The 18,623-nt window shown below is 43.4% G+C and overlaps 2 protein-coding genes across 4 annotated transcripts in view; one reads left to right on the forward strand and one right to left on the reverse strand.

Moving 5' to 3' along the window:
• Positions 1-18,623, reverse strand: part of znf423 (zinc finger protein 423) — a 123,314-nt gene that overhangs the window by 75,358 nt on the left and 29,333 nt on the right. The window contains exon 1 of one of the 3 annotated variants that reach the window (XM_052061518.1): positions 4,694-4,963. The exons of the other annotated variants lie outside the window; for them this stretch is intronic. The gene's annotated coding sequence lies outside the window, so the exon portion shown is untranslated. Of the gene's footprint in view, positions 1-4,693; positions 4,964-18,623 lie in introns of those variants that run through there. 3 annotated transcript variants of the gene reach the window in all.
• Positions 1-18,623, forward strand: part of LOC127598052 (tumor protein p53-inducible protein 11-like) — an 823,313-nt gene that overhangs the window by 1,520 nt on the left and 803,170 nt on the right. The window lies entirely within an intron of this gene.

The following is an 18,623-nucleotide window of genomic DNA, read 5'->3' on the forward strand; positions in this document are numbered from 1 at the left end:
CTGATGACATAGGGTATCATCCAAAGTAATGCACAACATCAATGGAGACATCATGAGTAAATATATTTCTTAATAAAATAAGCCATGAAATGCCAGAACATTAAAAAAGAAATCCTCTGCAGTCACAAAAATGTGGAAGTTAAATCTCTATATTGTGAGAATGATCATGTCGGCAATTATTGAGGGTTTAATGTATGTTTGTTGTCCTTTAGCTTTTGTGGCTTTTTTATGCCACTTAAAACCTATGTGACGACAAATGATTGTGATCATACAAGTTGGCACCCATCAAAGTCTGTGTATTTTAATATTGGTGCTGGTTAAGTTCCCTGTGTGTCAGCTACCAATTTTTAAGAGCAACGTCTTGTCATTAAAATTCAAATTAAAAGCTTTAGGTTTAGTTTAAACAGTGTCAAGCTTACCGTTAGTACAAATACTATTTAAAAATGGCCCGTACAACTTTTGACCATGGATTTCTTTTTTTCTGATCTACGATGCATAGTTGAGGGATTCATTGCTTCACAATCCAAGCAAATCAGAAACTTTGTCTGCAAAGAATGAATGGAGGACACTTGACTTTTCATGTTGAAGACATTTCACTGTGAATCCAAAACAATTCTTCAATTCCAAATTTGAGGTGCGGCGCCTCCCTTTCCATTCCCCAAAGACTCCCCACCTAAACTTTAGAAGTGAAGAAACCATTTGGATTAAAGGTGAAATGTTTTCATGAACAAATATTAGAAGTGATTCAATTCCAACCTCGATTCAGATGACTGAGAATCTACAGATATATTGGAAGTCTCGAGTTTGTACTGTGCCTTACAATCCAAGTTTTCATCATCTTGTCATCAAATTCTGACTCGCCTACCCTGCATCGTGATGAGGGCTAACTAATCGCTCCCGCCTCTGTCCCTCTTTCCGTCCATCTCCTCTGCTGTTTGTTCACTCAAAAATGAGAACCAGCTGCCGGGCATAGTGTCGGATAAACAACAACACTATGCCAATGCACACACATTTGAACACCGGTGTGTATTAACACCAGCACGCACTATGGTGCGGTCACCCTGTGTGCGACCATGGTTAGCGGCTATATCATCTATTTATATGAATGAGGTTTGATGGACTGACAGACTACTCGCTAACCTAGAAACACGTTCACCTCAGTCATGAACTCGCATGCATAAAACACACATAAAGAGGCCCTCGGATGTTTCCACAAGGACTCGTGTGGTTGCAATAACGCACACGTCGATGAATAACACCAACTGGGTTACTTTTGAAGTGCTACCTTGTGCATAATAATGGATCTTTAGCATTTAGCCGGAGCATCCTATAGATCCGTGAGCGTATCCGTCGGCATATAAGCAACATCTACAGTTGTGTAATTGGACCCGACTGATATTGCAATTTATCCACCGTATTGCACCGACGCAAACACACAAGTCCTTCCTCATTAACCTATGTGTAAGCGGGACCTATAAATAAGTGATGCGGGCAGCTGGAGCTTGCATTTCAAAACACAAACATGCAGTTACACACATATGCACGCAGGTAAACAAACAAATTCATTTTGGCTGCATGAATACACCAAATAAACAACAGTATCCATCCAGACAGGACATTTACTGAAGCTCTTCTCCACCTAAAATCTGACGCAATGCAGAAACATAAACTCCCATGATGAGGGGCAGGGAGTGATGAGAATATAAAATGAGGGGAATAAGAGGCAGTAAGGCAATGAGGCTGCGGAGACCTGGGGGAGTATGGTAGAGGGGGGTCTTGTGCTCAGGGGAACCCAGAAAGCAAGCTGCGGGAGGCGGGTACCTCCTGCCTGCCATTCCTCTTCCCTCCCTTTCCCTTCTGGAGGAGAGGATCCTGGACAGCCCCTTGGTCTCAACACGTAAACCCCCCAATGAGCGGAATACATGCGAGCACACACACATACACGCTAAAGAGATGATCCCGGGGGAGAGGAGAAGCAGAGCAGAACACCTGGACCTGCCATTAGTGGCACATTCGGGGATTAGGGGCACAGACGGCAAGAGAGAATGCACACTGGGAGAGGCGCTTATACACTCCACGCAGAAAATAATAAATAATAAACATTCACATACATATACAATCCGAATGCGCATATTGCACAGTGTCCCACCCAGTACAACTTATTCAGGTGTAGATCGGCAGTGTAATAAATGAGCACACAGTGCCGTGTAGTTGTATTATGGAGTGGTGTGCGTGTTTCTAACATTGTGCCTCCCGTGTGGTCACGGGAAAATTATCAAGACTTGTCAATATGTTTCAGTGCAGTTCGAAACCACTCCAAATTAAAATTAGGTGTGGGCGGTGTATGTTTACATCCAGAAAAACAGAAAGCCAGGATTAACTTCTATTGCTTTTATGCCACCTGGACGTAGCATGGAATAATTACTGATGCAATAAACCATTCGCTCCCCCAAGAGAGTCCATATTACCAGCTGAGGGTCAAGGAAGGCCACATAGATTAAAAGGAGAAAAAGGAAAGCGAGATGAAGGCGGTGAAATGACGGAAAGAAAGGCGGGGAAGGGTAAAAATGAAACAACAAATAATACAGCAAAAGCGGGTGTTGAAGATAAAATGAATACAAATGTGATCAGTACGACTGTATAGTTCCGGAACAAATGCCCAAATCACAGCGATCCCGGGTTTAGACTAAATACCTTATATCTGATCACATGAAGAAGACAAAGTGAATCACTTTACACGGTGTCGATTTTGGTATTCATAACATCTCTACGAAGGCACGAACAAGTATCACATGCACACACACATACACACACACACAATCGAGTGCTATGGCTCTGTCACATGTGTATCAGACATTTCGAAGAACTTCACACATTTTGTCACTTCAACTGCCTCCAAAAGTTAAGTCTTTCATCGTCTACTAGCCTTTTTAACAGACAATGGGGCAAACATATGCCATCAATGCAGGCTGAGAAGGGAGTAATCCCCAAGTATCAAGTCCAACGTGATGGGGACAGAGACGTTTAAAAACAACTGCCCAGAAACCCCCCCCCCACCCCCCGGTGAATGAAAGCCCACACACTGGCTTCCACAAAGACTAGTGTTCAGACATACACACATGGAGGGAGGCAGAGACAGAAACAAAGGTGGATTTAGTACTTAAGTGTGTGTGTGTGTGCGTGTGCGTGTGTGTGTGTGTGTTTAAAGGGGTGAGGGGGTGTGGGTTAACTGGTGACATGAAACAGATCAAAGTGGGGAGAGGTCAAGAGGGCAGAGAGGGAGAAGAAGGCTAGGGGGTCCCATTATTGCAAGCTCCGTCTGCAAGTGGGACTGCATGTTTGTGTGCTCTAGTAGTACTGTAGCATTCGAAATGAACCCCTCCGCCCCCAAGTACATTTAGCAGACGTATCCACCAAGACAATGTAACAAACGGTACAATTTAAGAAATGCAAAAAGGAAGTATGAAAAGGCACGGCGAGGGATGGGCTTGATTAGGTGCACCTTCATCCACATGCATTTCACAGAAAACGCACGGAGACGATGGAGTCCACCGGGTTTGCAACCAAGCGGAGCAGATCGACGGAGACCACCGACAGGTTGGGGAGTGCAACAGAAACGCGCATTGCTGGTTTTCCGAACTATTGTACAGCATCATATTGACTTCGGACACAGATATACAGTAACACAGTTGTTGAGAGTTTGGAACACTCTTAACCCTTTCATGCATCAATAATAGTAACCTGAAGCCTGATAACACGATAAACTGTCCACTGTAGTAACTGCTGGCCCTGAAAGGGTGAAAGGATGTTCACAAATTAACATGCATACTGTTTAGCTGTGAACGGCCTCATGATGAGCGAGCAAAGGAGAAAGGGCAAACCGTTTGCTTGTAACTGCCAGTCTCAAACTCCATCATATTTTCCCTGATGCACCTGAAGGTTGATTTATGTTTTGAAATTATTCATTATTTATGGCAGAGGTTCTTTATTGTTTTAATAAGTGGCTGTTTAAGGTTGCCTGCACTTGTACTTGCACTTTAGTAGTCATGCATTTTGAATCATACAGTATTGTCTTGTTGTTTTCATGTAAATATTGCTTCAAATATTTTTTTCTGGTGTAAAATTTACAGCCTAAGGAAACTGCATTTTTCGATCTGTCATTTACGGGCTGCTGCGGCACTCCAAGTCTCCAAGTAAGCTCCTGTCTTTCTCCCCTCTGTGACTGAGCGAGCGAAAAGCACAAGCATGCCCTAAAATTAATTTAGACGGTGGAAATTAAATTAAAAGCATAGCCTCTGGAGTTTTATTATGTACTAATGTTTGAACCGTTAACTTGAATTGTACGACTAAAACATGAATAATTAAGCACTAATGGGGCTATTATTATTTCAGGAAAGACAATCACATTAACGGATGTATTAGTCTTTGAATGTGTGGGTTGGGAAGGTAGGAATTAAGCAGAAGGGACATTAGAAAAACACGGTGCACGACACAGTAAATCCGGGGGGTGGATTGTACCATGAAAGTGTGTCTACCATTGTGTCATTAACTTTTTCTTTTCCAACGTATACTGACATGCTATCAAAATCAAAAAGGCAGGTGAAAGGCTCCGTGCTTAATTGTCGTACATGGGTATGGACATGTGACAAGTGCCCATTACACTTGCACCATTTTGTGACGAGTATTGTCTTACCTGTCCATGACACCTGCAGGAAGTGAGCTGGTTGTCTTTTGGCAGTTAACTGATAGCAAGACTATCTGTGGCCTTTCAGATCGGGCCTAATTTGCAACCTCTGTTGTAGTTGGTTGTAGAGGTGTTTGCTCGGGTTGAGATCAGGTTCTTCCACACCAAATGTCAGTCATTCCTCAAGTTTTTTTTTTAAAGCATGCTCCTGCTTCCTTGCTCCAGTGAGACACACGAGTGCGCTTGTGTTCAGCACAGCTAAACTATTAACCGTCTTCATGTCTCTAAAACCACCCCCCCCTCCTCAAAGCTCCCTCCCTCCCCTTATCAGTCAGAAAGCAGTCAGCCCCCGCACCCCTTCTGCAGCTGTCACTGCAGCCCTCACCACAAACAGTACAGTATTCTCAGAGGACCAACTCCCCAACACACAGGACAAATACCCACGTCTACTCAAAATGTACAACAAACAGGCGCATATCTTCATGCCCAAGACCGAGGCGTTCTTTACTCACATTCACACACAATTTTATCTGCTTATTCGCAGACGGCATGTTTTGGCAGATGACAAGGGGGGGAAATACCCATTTAGCTTCTCACCCCAAACCCCCCAAATTCTGCAATCCACTCTGCACCCCCCCCCCCATTGCAATGAGCTCAAATCTAACCAGAATAGAAAAGGGGTAATGGATGGAGGAAATTGGACGATTCATGCAGACACTTGCATCAGTGCTGAGGTGAAGAAGAGAAGATGCAAATGTGTACACAGCAGTGCATTGCAATTCTCCATCGGGACAGCTCCCACTAGACCACAGAGGAAAGGGGTGGGGGGGACAAAATATGAGACTCTGACAAAGGAAGCGCAAAGAGAAAGAAATTCGATGTACTTAAATTAGATGCCATGTTTCTGCATGGATGAGAGCGATCCCACGGATCGATCATCATCAATCAACTTTCCTTTTCATCACGGTCATTGTTTGTGTTGTTTTGTTGTTTATTTGAAAGGCCCCATCTTATTGCACTCCTCAGCGGCCGCTACTACTGACTTATTTAGCAGTGTGTTTTCGATCATATTTGAAAAATGAAGAGCTGTTAGGTTAATATTTCAAGACATCCCTCTTGCACCATAGAGAGAGAGAGAGGAAGAGGGGGGAGAGAGAGAGAGAGAGCAAGAGAGAGAGAGCGAGAGAGAGAAAGTAAAGGAGGGAATACAAGGGAGGAATTCTCTTGTTCCGAAACCCCAATTCAAGTACCGGTAGATGGGAAGAGAAACATGCGGTACATAACACAGAGTCTCTCATTCTCTTTCCAGCCAATAAACACAGTGACAATAACTCTAAAAAAAAAATAAAATAAAAAGAGACATGTAACCGTAACCACCTCCAGTACTGATCGACCATAGATGGGGAAATGTAAAATATGTCCACCATGCTTTGCAAGTGGGCATGACTACTTGATAGCAAATGAATTAATTTTGGTGTGGGATTTTCTCAATTTGACAATTTGATTTTGTCATATACAGGGCGGCACGGTGGACGACTGGTTAGCACGCCCGCCTCACAGTGCGGAGGTGTGGGGTTCGATTCTGGCTCTGGCCTTCCTGTGTGGAGTTTGCATGTCCCCGCGCCAGTGTCGGGTTTCTCCGGGAACTCCGGTTTCTTCCCACATTCTAAAAACATGCATGGCACATTAATGGAACACTCTGATGTTGTCCCCAGGTGTGAGTGTGAGCGTGGATGGTTGTTTGTCTATGTGTGCCCTGCTATTGGCTGGATACCAGTTCAGGGTGTGCCCCGCCTCCTGCCCGAAGAAAGACTCTGGCGCGCCCGCAACACTTGTGAGGATAAAGCGGATTAGAAAATGGATGGATACCTATACTGTACTCCATATTGAATGTGCTGAATCAAGCCTTTCATAGTCAAGAGCATTATGAGAATATATTATGGTTTTCCACAAAAATAGTTGATGAGTCGGAAACACGTTGAACAGCATGTGTTTTAACCACAGGTCTCTCACATTCATACAAAATAAGCATGCATACCGTGATCGCCTCTCTCACACACATGCGGGTACTTTTGCATATGGCCAACACAGTATATGCATAGTAACACACTTCACATTGTCCTTGCCCTAAGACTTCCCAGAGCGCAGTGAATTCCAATCAGGCAGTTAGCGGGACACCTATTTCCGGGGACAAAAGCCAGGGAGAGAAGTGAGGAGGGTAGAAGGAGAGGCCGGGAGTAAACAGGGAGGATGGAAACAAAAGATTCTGGTAGCACCCAAGGGAGAGGGCCCAAAGCAGCTGACGTCAGTGTGCATTTGTGTTCTGCATGAGGGTGGGGCGGGGATGGGAGTGGGAGGTTGGCAGAGTTGGTCTTGGTGCCCCCAGGGAGCTCTTGAGACAGGAAGAGAACAGTGCAGAGCAGGACTCCCAGCCCCCACATAACCAGGTGCCCAGACAGAAAGCCTGGCACACACATCTCATTCACGAGACTCGACCGTAGCTTGACAACATGGTTCGTTATTTATCACTAAATATAACAAGGCAAATAAAGGCTGTGTCATAGTATGTGGAAGTATCGTTGCATCATTTCCACTTTGTTCAATTTACTCTCTTGATCCACCCCCCCCCCCCCCCCCCCATATTTTGTTACGTCCCGCTCTCAGCCGCTTCTCCCCCGAGTTGTGCTTTTCTCTGACATTTGGCTGGACAAAGGCGAGTCACACCTGAGCGCTGGGTTAAAACTATTATAGGCTGTCTCCCTGTGGTACACTGGCCTTTGCCACAACTGTCTATGACTGAAACTGTGCATGTGCATGAATGCATAGACACCTGGGGATAGCAACCTTAGCATGCACTGGCCTTTATGGTGAATTCAATGAGCTTCATGTCACTGTAATGGAAAGGAATCATTTAGACCCGGGGTCGGCAACACATGGCTCCAACTTTATAAAAAAAAATATTTTGGAAAAAGATTTTGATAGTAGGCTAATATAGCTCAAATAGATATAGATACATGTTGCAGCTCCGAAAAAGGAGAGCTGTGGCGTTGGTTTGACACTTTATTTATGCTTTTAACAGTCTCAACAAACAGACACGTCTGCATCCGACTCCGTGCCTTCTCTCTTCTCGTTCGACTCGAGAGGCATATATAGACAGCCTCAGAAAAACGGAAATTAATGATCACTTCACTGACACTAAGAAAAGCGGAAATAATGAACCAAAACAAAAAAACAAAACAAAAATCAAGGTAGGAAATTACAAAATAAATTCTACGGGGGTGTTGTGAACACACATGAATAACATAAACAACAAACAATTCTGAGACAGTCCAGTCTCCTACATACAGCATGTGTTTCCTTCATTGCAAGTTTTATCGAAGGCTTTTATTTTTTTGCGTCTCCAGACATATTTGGTTTTTTTTTGGTCCTTTATGGCTCTCGCAACATTTTGGGTTGCCGACCACTGATTTAGACAATGGGAATTGACAAATCATTTTCATTCCAATAAATGAACAGGATTTTACTTCAAGGGGAAGTCAAGCCCAAAATGTTCTTGACAATCGTATGTTCTATGTGCCTCCACTAGTTTAAACACAGCATTCTGATTAATATTGTGTTTGTGGAATATGAGTTAAGCAGTAAAATCCTCAGGTTTTTAATCCACCTCAGGGTACGGCCATTTTGCCACTTTCTCTCAACTGAAAATGACATCACAGTTGCTCAGGGTTCAGGTAGCGACCGACCAGGATTTACCTGTTTTCTGAAGCTGAGCTACGATTAGTTGGAACCAAGAGCAACTATGGCGTCATTTTTTGGTGACAGCAAGTGGCAAAATGGCAATAGCAGGTGGATTTCACTTAACTCACATTCCGCAAACACAAGTTTAATCAAAATGTTGTGTTTAGACTGGTGGGGCTGCATAAAACTTATTAATGTGAAAAAAAATTGGGTGTTGACTTCCCCTTTAAATAAGCATGCTTGAGCTCTGTGTTTGTAACAGAACGGCGAACTTGAGTTCATAAAACATTGACAGCTAGAACATGACTGGAAAAATATCAGACATAAAAACCTTGCACTGTGTCCAAAAGAAGCTGAATCTAACGAGACTAGAAACACATTCAGTGTTTTTGTACGGGTTACAGGAACTTGGGTTCCCAATATGGACTCACTTCTTCCTCTGTCTGAACCACTATGAAAACATGAATATAAAGAGGCATGGTTACACCTTAATTTTTAAAACTATGAGACCAAGCCAGTGATTTTCATTCACAGACATTTAAATGTTTTGACTTTGACTTGCATAGTTTTTACTCAGCTGCAAACATGTTTCAGGAACTGATCAAACATGCACAATGAAAGAAAAAGGCTTATGAGAACTTTAGAAGAACATTTTAGCAACTAAATACTCTCATCTATGGTAACAAGCGTCAAGTGTATTGTATCCAAATACAAAACAGTGAGCAGTCAGCGTCAACAAATTAAATGCTACAGAGCAGAACACACCGCTAACATTATTGGTCAACATCACAGTATATTCACATGTTAGTTACTTTGCTCTTGCTATTAGCATGTAGCGTCAATGATATCTAAACATAAGTTAGCTGTACAACCACGTTCACATTCACATACTGTAGTTTTGACTAGTCAAGTCAAGTCAAGTCAACAGTATTTATAGAGCACTTTCAAACAGCCATCGCTGCATACAAAGTGCTGTACATGGAGCAATTTAACATACACAATAAACAGTAAGACGAATCGGTAATAAAGGCGGTAGAAAGCACCAAGCAGTAAAATGAAGAACAAATCTAAGTCATGCTGAGTCGAACGCCAAAGAATACAAGTGAGTTTTGAGGAGGGCTTTAAAGATGGGCAGCGAGGAGGCTTGCCGAATGTTCAGTGGGAGGTCATTCCAGAGAGAGGGACCAGCAACAGAAAAGGCTCGATCCCCTCTGAGCCTCAGTTTAGTTCTTGGTACTTCTAACAAAGACTGGTCCACAGACCTGAGGCGCCGGGCAGGTGTGTAGGGGCGGATGAGCTCAGAGAGGTAAGGTGGCGCGAGATTATTCAGAGATTTGAAAACAAAGAGGAGGATCTTGAAAATAACTCTAAAATGAATGGGGAGCCAGTGAAGGGATGCCAGAGTAGGAGTTATATGCTCCCTCTTACGAGTACCAGTCAAGAGGCGAGCAGCGGCATTCTGGACCAGCTGAAGGTGCTTAATGGAGGACTGGCTGACTCCAAAGTACAGGGCATGTGTACAGGATGTGACAAAGGCATGTCTGTCTCAAAGTGTTCATGTGAGAGGAGAGGTAGTTTCAAACTACTCATGGTAATGCCTATAAATTTAATGTGTTTTCAATTAAGCACATTTGTGACATGCAGATTAATTCAGGTTGACCCGTTGGTGAGCAAAACTGTGAATTTAATCTGGCCTACCCGTCAAAGTGGGTTTTATAGTGGCAGATTAAGTTGCCGAAGTGCATGCTGGAGTTGTTGTGTTTTTAATCTTTGAGTTGCAAACCAGGCCTGCTGCTGTTCTCTTTTTGCAAAAACATAATCGGGAATCCACATTTAATGATTGTCCGAGCACCTTCCAAAAAAAAGGTACTGTGTGTGTGTTTTGGTGGCCTCTGCATTGGGAATAATAACAGTGTGAGTTGCCAGTTGTGAGTTTCCTCTGGAAAAAAATATATATAATCTACTATTCCATGAATGCAGATTTTCCACTACAAACACAATGAGTCAAGTATTGCAGCCAAATCAGAGTTTAGTCCTTTCTTTTTTAGCTCGCCAAGTTGCAAAACCTAAAAGTGGAGGCTCGAGTGTGACTCGAGTCAAGTCATGTGACTCGAGTCCCCACCATTATCTTTTAGTAGTCAGGATCAGAAAAAAAGAAAATAATGGCCAGTAAAAATAAGACTTCTGAAACTCAAATTAAATCAAGGGCATTACAAATCTAAGTCCTCAAAGTGGGTATGGGAAACAGAGGTGAGTTGGAAAAAAAAAGAGAGGAAAAACAGAGGGAGGGAGAAAAACAGGGGCTACTTTGGGGCCATTGACCACAGGGTGTGGGTGTATGTGTGTCTTGGGATGGCTCAGTGGGGAAGTTTGGGGGCATGGAGGAAAGGATCAGAGCTTTGGGGCCAGCTCGGCAGGGAACAGAGGGGTTTGGGAGAGAATGGCGGGAGGTGAAAGGGGGGAAGGGAGTCAAAGGGTGAGCGGAGGGGATGCGGTCAGTTTTGGGTTTGAGAACGCAGCAGGGAGTTACAGCAAGGAGGGAGGGAGGAAAGGATGCAGACACTGGGGCCAATGTGTGAGGAGGCAAGTGACATGTGACTTGTGATCCAAAGATGAGTATGACGGATGAAGAATAGGGAGGGAAGGTAGAAAGAATGAATGCATAAAACCGGGTGGGGGGAGTATGTGTTCCACTTGAGAGGGAGAGCAAAAAAAAAAAAAAGAAGCTGTGAGCGAGGGGAAAATGGAGAAAAAAATCCCAGGTGTCAGCAGGAGGGGGGAGAAAAAAAAGAAAAAAGGGGGGGCTGAGGTTCTGGGGGTCCTGGTTGTTGGCAGGGGTGCAGGAATCCAAGGGAATGGTCTGTTCCTCATTATCCAGACACCCCCTACACACACAGACCCCTCATGGCCCCATGACAACTTTATCCTGGCCCATTGAAACATTGACAAAGACATAAAGCGCACATATGGAAATGGAAATTATACAAATAGGGTGTATGTTGTGCTCCCAAAATGATTAAAACACAGGTTGATGAACAACGACGAGGTTTATGATAGAAGACAACTGGTAGTGGTGTCTTCTATAATTGAAAATAATAAGAACAAAAATAATAATTCTTATGATTTCAGTGTAGGTTGATTTTGGTGACATCTGGTGCCAAAAGGTGGTCACAACAAGTGTTTTATTCAGCCAGTGCACAGTATGATGCTGGTGCACACTGAAAAGGAAGCTGTCAAAAAGAAGTTGCTACTTCAATCCGTAGCTCTTCATTGAGCTGCTAAGCATTTTTGTTTTATATATATTATATGACACACTTTTTGTTAGGGGTCCTTTTGATTATTATAAATGGAAAAAAAAAAAAACAATATGAACAACCAAAGTCGAAGGTGTTGCCTGCCTCTCAGCCAAAGTCCATTGGGACAGGCTCCAGCACACATGTGACCTTTGTGAGAGTGAGCAGAGCAGAAAACGGATTGATGGATGGATGGATGGACTTTTAGAAACTTAACGGGAAACTAAGATTTCATGACAAAGGGAGGGTGGACTTGAGAATTGTCAAGAAGTGGAGCTGGATGTCATCCACGAAATAATAATGATTGATGTTAGATTAACAAAAGATATGGGCAAGCCCAAGTAGACAGATAATAGAATGAAGGGGCACTAAGAAAGATCCCTGAGGAACGCCAGAGGTAATTGGTAGGAAGTACAGGTTTAAGGTTTGAACTGAGTGTGCCTGGGGAGATATGATTTCAACCAAATCCGGGATGTATTTGGGATTCCCCAAAAAAACCTCTCCCCTCTCACACAGTAGGATGACAACTCTGGTTGAACAGTAACAGCCACCAGGACTGAAAAAAAAGCAATCAGTCCCTCCATGGAACATCTCATAATTGCTCTATAATGGAACAGTCAGAGGAAGAAACACAAATCTGAAAACTAAACAGAAAATCTGGCTACAGTGAGCAGGCAATTTATTTATTCAAAGATATGTAAATATATATTTCCTTAATCTGAATGTGTAAATATTTGATCAACAAACAAACACAGAGACAAATACAGCAACAGCAAAGCTGCAAAACCCTTTGGCTGAAGAATTCTAATGAATGTTTGGAAACAGGAGCTGTCGTCTTGTTGTCTAACCATTACACACATATGCACATGCACAAACGCACACAGATACAGACACTTTATACTGGACCATGGACGGAGGCTATAATCCATCTACATGCACGAGCACACACAAATATTTACCCTCTGCATGATCTACACACAAGGCACACAAGGACACAGAGTGAGCGAGGCAAGATGAGAGGGAAACAAGAGAGCGAAGTTACATTTTTAATTGAGTGCTTCTTTTCCTCTGAGCAAAGTGGGGCTGAATACAAGGGGGCGAGATGGTGCCAACACACACACACACACACACACACACACACACACACACACACACACACACACACATGATCTTCTGTCCTTGGCAAATTCTTGATTTCAATCTTGCATTAAGTCAGACAGAACAAAATGAGTTGAAGTAGTCGGCGATGGGAGGAAGAGGTGAGCAATGGGAGAGAAGGAAGGGATAAGAAGAGAAAGAAGAAGAGAGAAAATGTCCCCACAGAGTCTTTCTCCCTTCCTGGAGCGAGCTTGGGCCCCTGCGGCACCGCCTGTGTAATTTCCAGCGGCAGTGAATACAGGTATTAATAAAAGCCTCACGGGGAAGAGCACACAATATAACCCTACATTTTCAGGCATTATGAAAGGACGCCCCTAGGGGTCCTCGGGCTCAAATTTCTGAGATGCAGGCATTGTAAAAAGACGCCCCGGGGGAGAAGCCCGCAATAGAAATCTGCTGAATTCAAAGCATTTCCAGAGCCCTGGTGGGAGCCATTACTCCCACTGGAGGAGGAGAGATCTTTTTCACGCACTCCTCTCGCCTTCCAATCACTCTCTGTCTTTTTTTTTTTAACCAAACATGTGTTGCTGACATGTTGACAGATTGCTCAGTGAGGTGTTTAGGTGCAATCACAAGGCACGTCTGCTGAGACGCCAGCGCCATCCTGCTCCCTCTCCGTCTCTCCCTTCCCATGCCACTTCCTAAATCCCCCCCTTGCATCCTCTGAACTGCAAACCTCGCAGCGCACCCAAAAAGTGCTCCCATCCATATTTCATAAAGGAGAAACTAGGCTGAAAGAGAGATGTCGAGGGAAGGCGGATGGAAAGAGTTTGGGTGAGACGGAGCGCATAGAAGGGAGAGAGGATTGTGGGGTTGGGGGGTATGAAAAAAAAGGAAGATAAACAGAGCCAAAGCGGGATCAAGGGAGGAGAGCAGGAGGAAAGGACAGAAAAAGAGAAATACAGCGACAAAGTCAGTGGAAGAAGTGCAGTGAAAAATGAACCCTGTGATGAAAAATGACTCCACAACAACCCTTCTTCGTCGCCGCATGCTGTGCCACCCCCCCACACGTCCCCTCCCTCTCCTTTTCCCTCTCTCCTCTTCATCCCCCTCTCCTCTGGTGCCGGGCTCTTGCTCTCTCTCCTTGGAAAACCTGAGCAGCAGCCAGCTGTGTCTGTGCGCTATTACTGTGCATGTGTGTATTTGCACGCATGCTTGTATGTACGCCAAGGGCTTAGCACAGGAATCTTCGGGCCACCCCCAGGTACACACACACACGGCGATGGAGGAGGGAGGCTGGCAAGGAGGGGATACGCGGGCAGAAGGAGGGAGGCACGGAAGCCGACTGGCAAAATAACAAAATCACACTGAAAGAAGAGGCGCGAAAAGGAAAAGAGAGAAACTTTTTTTTTGATCGGTCACTTGCAACTACTGGACATGTACACTGAGAATGAACAAATAATCCAATTCAAATCAGTATCGCATATGTTTATATGCGTATATGTATTAGATGGCAATTTTCAAATGGCAAAGACTGTTATTAAATAAAAACAAATCCAAAATAATAATTCTGGTATGTCATATGTTTTTGAGTTCAGTGCTCAAGAGTTGCAGCCCACATGTCATAAAACATGTAAAGTTGAAGTGATTAAAGCCAAAGATTTGTTTGATTTTATTGTTGCAGTCCGATTTATGATATTTCCATCACACTTGTTTGGTACAATTTGTGAAGATGACATAGTCAACGCTCTAAATGACTGCAAGTACAAGTGTTTAGTAGGTTAACAACTGCCTGTGGTTCATTTACCTTCATTTTAGTTTAATGTTAACCTATAAGACCCAAGAATTTATGTGTAATACATATGACATTGCTTATTTGAATAAAGCTTAGTTTTTTACACTATTTTACACACACACACACACACACACACACGGGCGCGCGCGCACACGCACGCATTCAGATCAAGTGGTAGGCCAGAGTGCAGGAGGCCGTCTGTAATTTTGTTTCATATGAGGCTCCTCCTACCTTTCCTTCTCATAAAGTGATCTGTGGTTTTAATAAGAGTCTTGGCCTCACAGGACTCAGCTGCTCTGCTGTCGACAGACGCAGTGAAGCGCGCGCATGTGCGTGCGCGCGGGTGAGAGAAAGAGAGAGACACAGAGAGACAGCGGGTTGCAACAGACGTTTGAGGCTGAGCAGAGGGGAGACATCCCGCGAGGGAACAACCAGTCACCCAAGGGCCCCTGCACTAACAGCCCCGCTCTCCCCGCTTTCCCTTCCCTCCATGATTTTCTTACTGTGATTGCCCCTCCTCGACTTTCTTTCTTCCTGATCTGCCCTCCCCTCTTCGCCTTTACTTCCTCTTTTTTGCTCCCTTGATTTCAACGTGCTCCTCCTCCATGATCATTTTGCCTCGCTCCATCACTGAGAGGAAGGACAAAAGACAAGAGTGCAGATGGATGCACTGGATTGACGATTGCACAAATATCTGAACAAAGTATGAGCGGATCCGACACGCAGTCTTCCACTCACGGCGTGTAAAACTCAACTGGCTGGGTTAACGGTGTGCTATTTGTCACTGACAGCAACCGTTTGGGCCCTCCTGCTTTGACAGACAGCTACATCCTTTATTTGTCACACACTTCCTCTTCTGTCTATTTCTTTAAGCATCACTCACTGTGTTGTAGTCTCGCCAACGCCTCACACACATCGCGTTTGTGTGGGCATATAAAACCAAACCTTTCACCGCATTGTGACTGTTCATCTGAGTGTTACTTTTTTATATTTTGATAGTTGACAGAAATACACTATTCCTTGAGGATTTTGCTTATTTCTATTGTATAATCTATTAAATGGCATTCAAGGCCACGATAAATTCTTAACACTGCATATGTCTGTCTATACGTAAAATAGAATAAGAATGAAAAGAAACGGTACGAGGGAATCAAGTGCGGTTTTAGACATCAATGTTTGGGAGTGTTTGAGTTAATGCCATGGGACTCCATTTGGGGATCAAGTGGGCTATCACGATTGATGGAATGGGCACCCCCGATCTCGGGCGTACCACATCATTTGCCCAAAGACAATGGAAGAAGAGAAAATAGATGGATGGAAAAGTAATGAAGATAGCAAATATTGTGGAAACTGAAAATTTCACCTATTCACACACTTTTGTCCCAAATATTTGTTTAAATAATAATAATGTTAAAAACGTTTGGCAGAGCCAACCTCATTTTTTTGTCATAAATGCTTTTTGAATCTATATCCTCACTTACTCAACAAAGTTCTTGGGTTTAAAACAAAAATCCCCAATACAATTATAATGGGAGTCGATTACCGGTAGTCCCCATTTTTTGCTATATTTTGCCACTTGTTGTTATTTTCAGCTTCAAGATACCCACTCACCACATATTCAAAAAGTAGCCAATGTAAGACTAATTTGGTACTTTAACTGCACCATTAAAAAAAAAAAGATAATTGAACACACATGCAGACAGAGGGACTTCCAAGCAGCTTGAAGACTTTGAAATGATGATGCACACACATGAAACTGATCCAGCAGCTTGTTGTGGTTTGTGATGAATTGCAATGTTTACACATTTTGTAGGCAGTGGAGGCTTTCAAAGAAGACAAAAACTAAATCCCGCATATGAGAATAATTATATCCAAGCAATGCAATGGCGATTTGAGATTAGACGAAGGTTAGATGTATGTGCGCATGTGATGTGACATAGTGGGGCCAGAGAATGTTCTCCATTTGATCTGTGGGATTTTTTTTCCGCTCCGCTCTTCTTCTCCTCGGGGAGCCTATGCTCCACATTTCTGACTCCTACTGAGACCCATCGACGCTCCCGCGACTCTCTTGCTCGCTCTTTCTCTTGCACGCACAGCACACCCACAGGATAGATATCCACATGTAAAGTGCAAAGAGCACCGCGCATACACAGTTGCTCATTAAAAAGTCATATTTGACGGAGCGAGAGAGAAAAAAAAAGAAAGAAGACATAAATGCCCTTTATTAGAATGTGTTTTAGGTGTGCACAAACAGAAGGCAGACCGAAACATATCGCACGAATCTGATGTCCTGTTTGGGGTTATGTGCATGCTTGATTGGGTGTACACACATTTATGTGTCATTGATCTGCGCCACGGTGTGTGTACGAGTGTGTTTGTCCAATTTGTTCTCAAATTAATGGTGGCTCTTTATAGGCCTTCTGCTAGAGTGCCACTGAATTACTTGGTGCTTCACAGTTGCACCTGGGACACATTCCGGGTTATGGCTGTAGCTCCATGCTAACTCGGGACTCATTCGCCACAAGAGTATACAGGGTATGCTCAAACGTCATTTCCTCGGCACAATAAGCCCACTCAGGCACACTAATTACTGAAATCTGCTGCAAAATGGGAATGCATACAGTAGATGCATTTTCGTTTGTGTGGGGGTTTTTTTTTCAAGCTCAGTGCTTGCCTTGTATCGATTTAGTTGCCAGTTCAAATGTAGTGCCATTTCAACTTTCAAGTGATCTACAGTATAGCCGATAGCGCCAATTAGCAAGCACTGAGTGGTTTCATATTTACTACACTTTTGATTTACTGTGGGTGTTAATTGTTTTGTTATTAACCAAGGGTGTGTTGTTTCGGTTGATGTGTACAGACATACACAGGTCATCTATTTCAATTACGTCAAGCCCCGATTGAGCTGCGGTGTATGCCAATCCATTTACGAGTTTGCATTGCCAAGATTTGGATGACGCTTCATCCCATTTTACCTTTTATCTCTTAACGCTGCCGTGACTCATATCCGAATTGGGCCTTTTGGGAGGCCTCACTAAAAACATGATTGAAATTGTCTCACTTGAACTTGAATTTTTACAGACAATGATATTTATTAGTAGAGTGGTGTTCCTCAATCTTTTCACAGAGTAACACCTTAAAAATAATGCTCTCCAAGGACCACCACCATGGCCGACTTTAAAATACAGTCACGTATTAGGCCCAAGGCTACAATACAGGGCTGAAACAATTAAACAATTACAATTACAAAAAAAATAGACCCCAAATTTCTCCTTTGAAGCTTTCCAGAGATCATTTTTTCCATACAGATTAATTTTACCACAAATGCAGGCACCACTTCGCGTAGAAATACATTTGATTTTATTTCATCTAAATAATAATAATATAATAATACTCAGTTCTATCTTAAAGAAGTGAATGAAAAATGAAATGTAGAAACGTTAATGCCATGTTTCACTGAGATGATATTGATGTATAGTCATTTCCAAAATTAAGTCAAAAGAAGTCCCCAAACATCCCTGCACAGGAACAAGAAGACATTGTTCATGTACCGTTTCCGAAGTAAATATGGTTGCCCCAAATGAGGAAGCTAACTTTTTTTTTCTTAATTTGGGTATTGTGTTTCTCCCAAGAAGATAGTGTGCACGTATCCCAAAGGTCCCACTATATCGGCTCCCAAGAGCAGGAACCGGAGAACATAAAAGGATTCTTTCGTCCGTGATTTTAATTCGAGCTCCTCCACAATAATAACCAGAAAACAGCGGTCCCACAACAACTTCCATACGCACTCTTCTACCAGCCGAATCCGACTCCTAGTTGAATCTACATACACAAACCACCACTTGCAAGCACACATCCCACTGAGCCGTGGGATTACGCCGTAATCTGAAACTCTCTTTCTCCAGGGAGCCAAAAAAGATTCATCATTTCATTTCATTCCTTTCTCCTATTCTCCCTCTTTCCCTCTCTGCGCTCTCTCGCTCAGTAACATCTCACCCTCCCCAGACACCTGTGC

This window comes from Hippocampus zosterae, chromosome 3 (genome assembly GCF_025434085.1).
Source record: "Hippocampus zosterae strain Florida chromosome 3, ASM2543408v3, whole genome shotgun sequence".
Classification (NCBI taxonomy): Eukaryota; Metazoa; Chordata; class Actinopteri; order Syngnathiformes; family Syngnathidae; genus Hippocampus; species Hippocampus zosterae.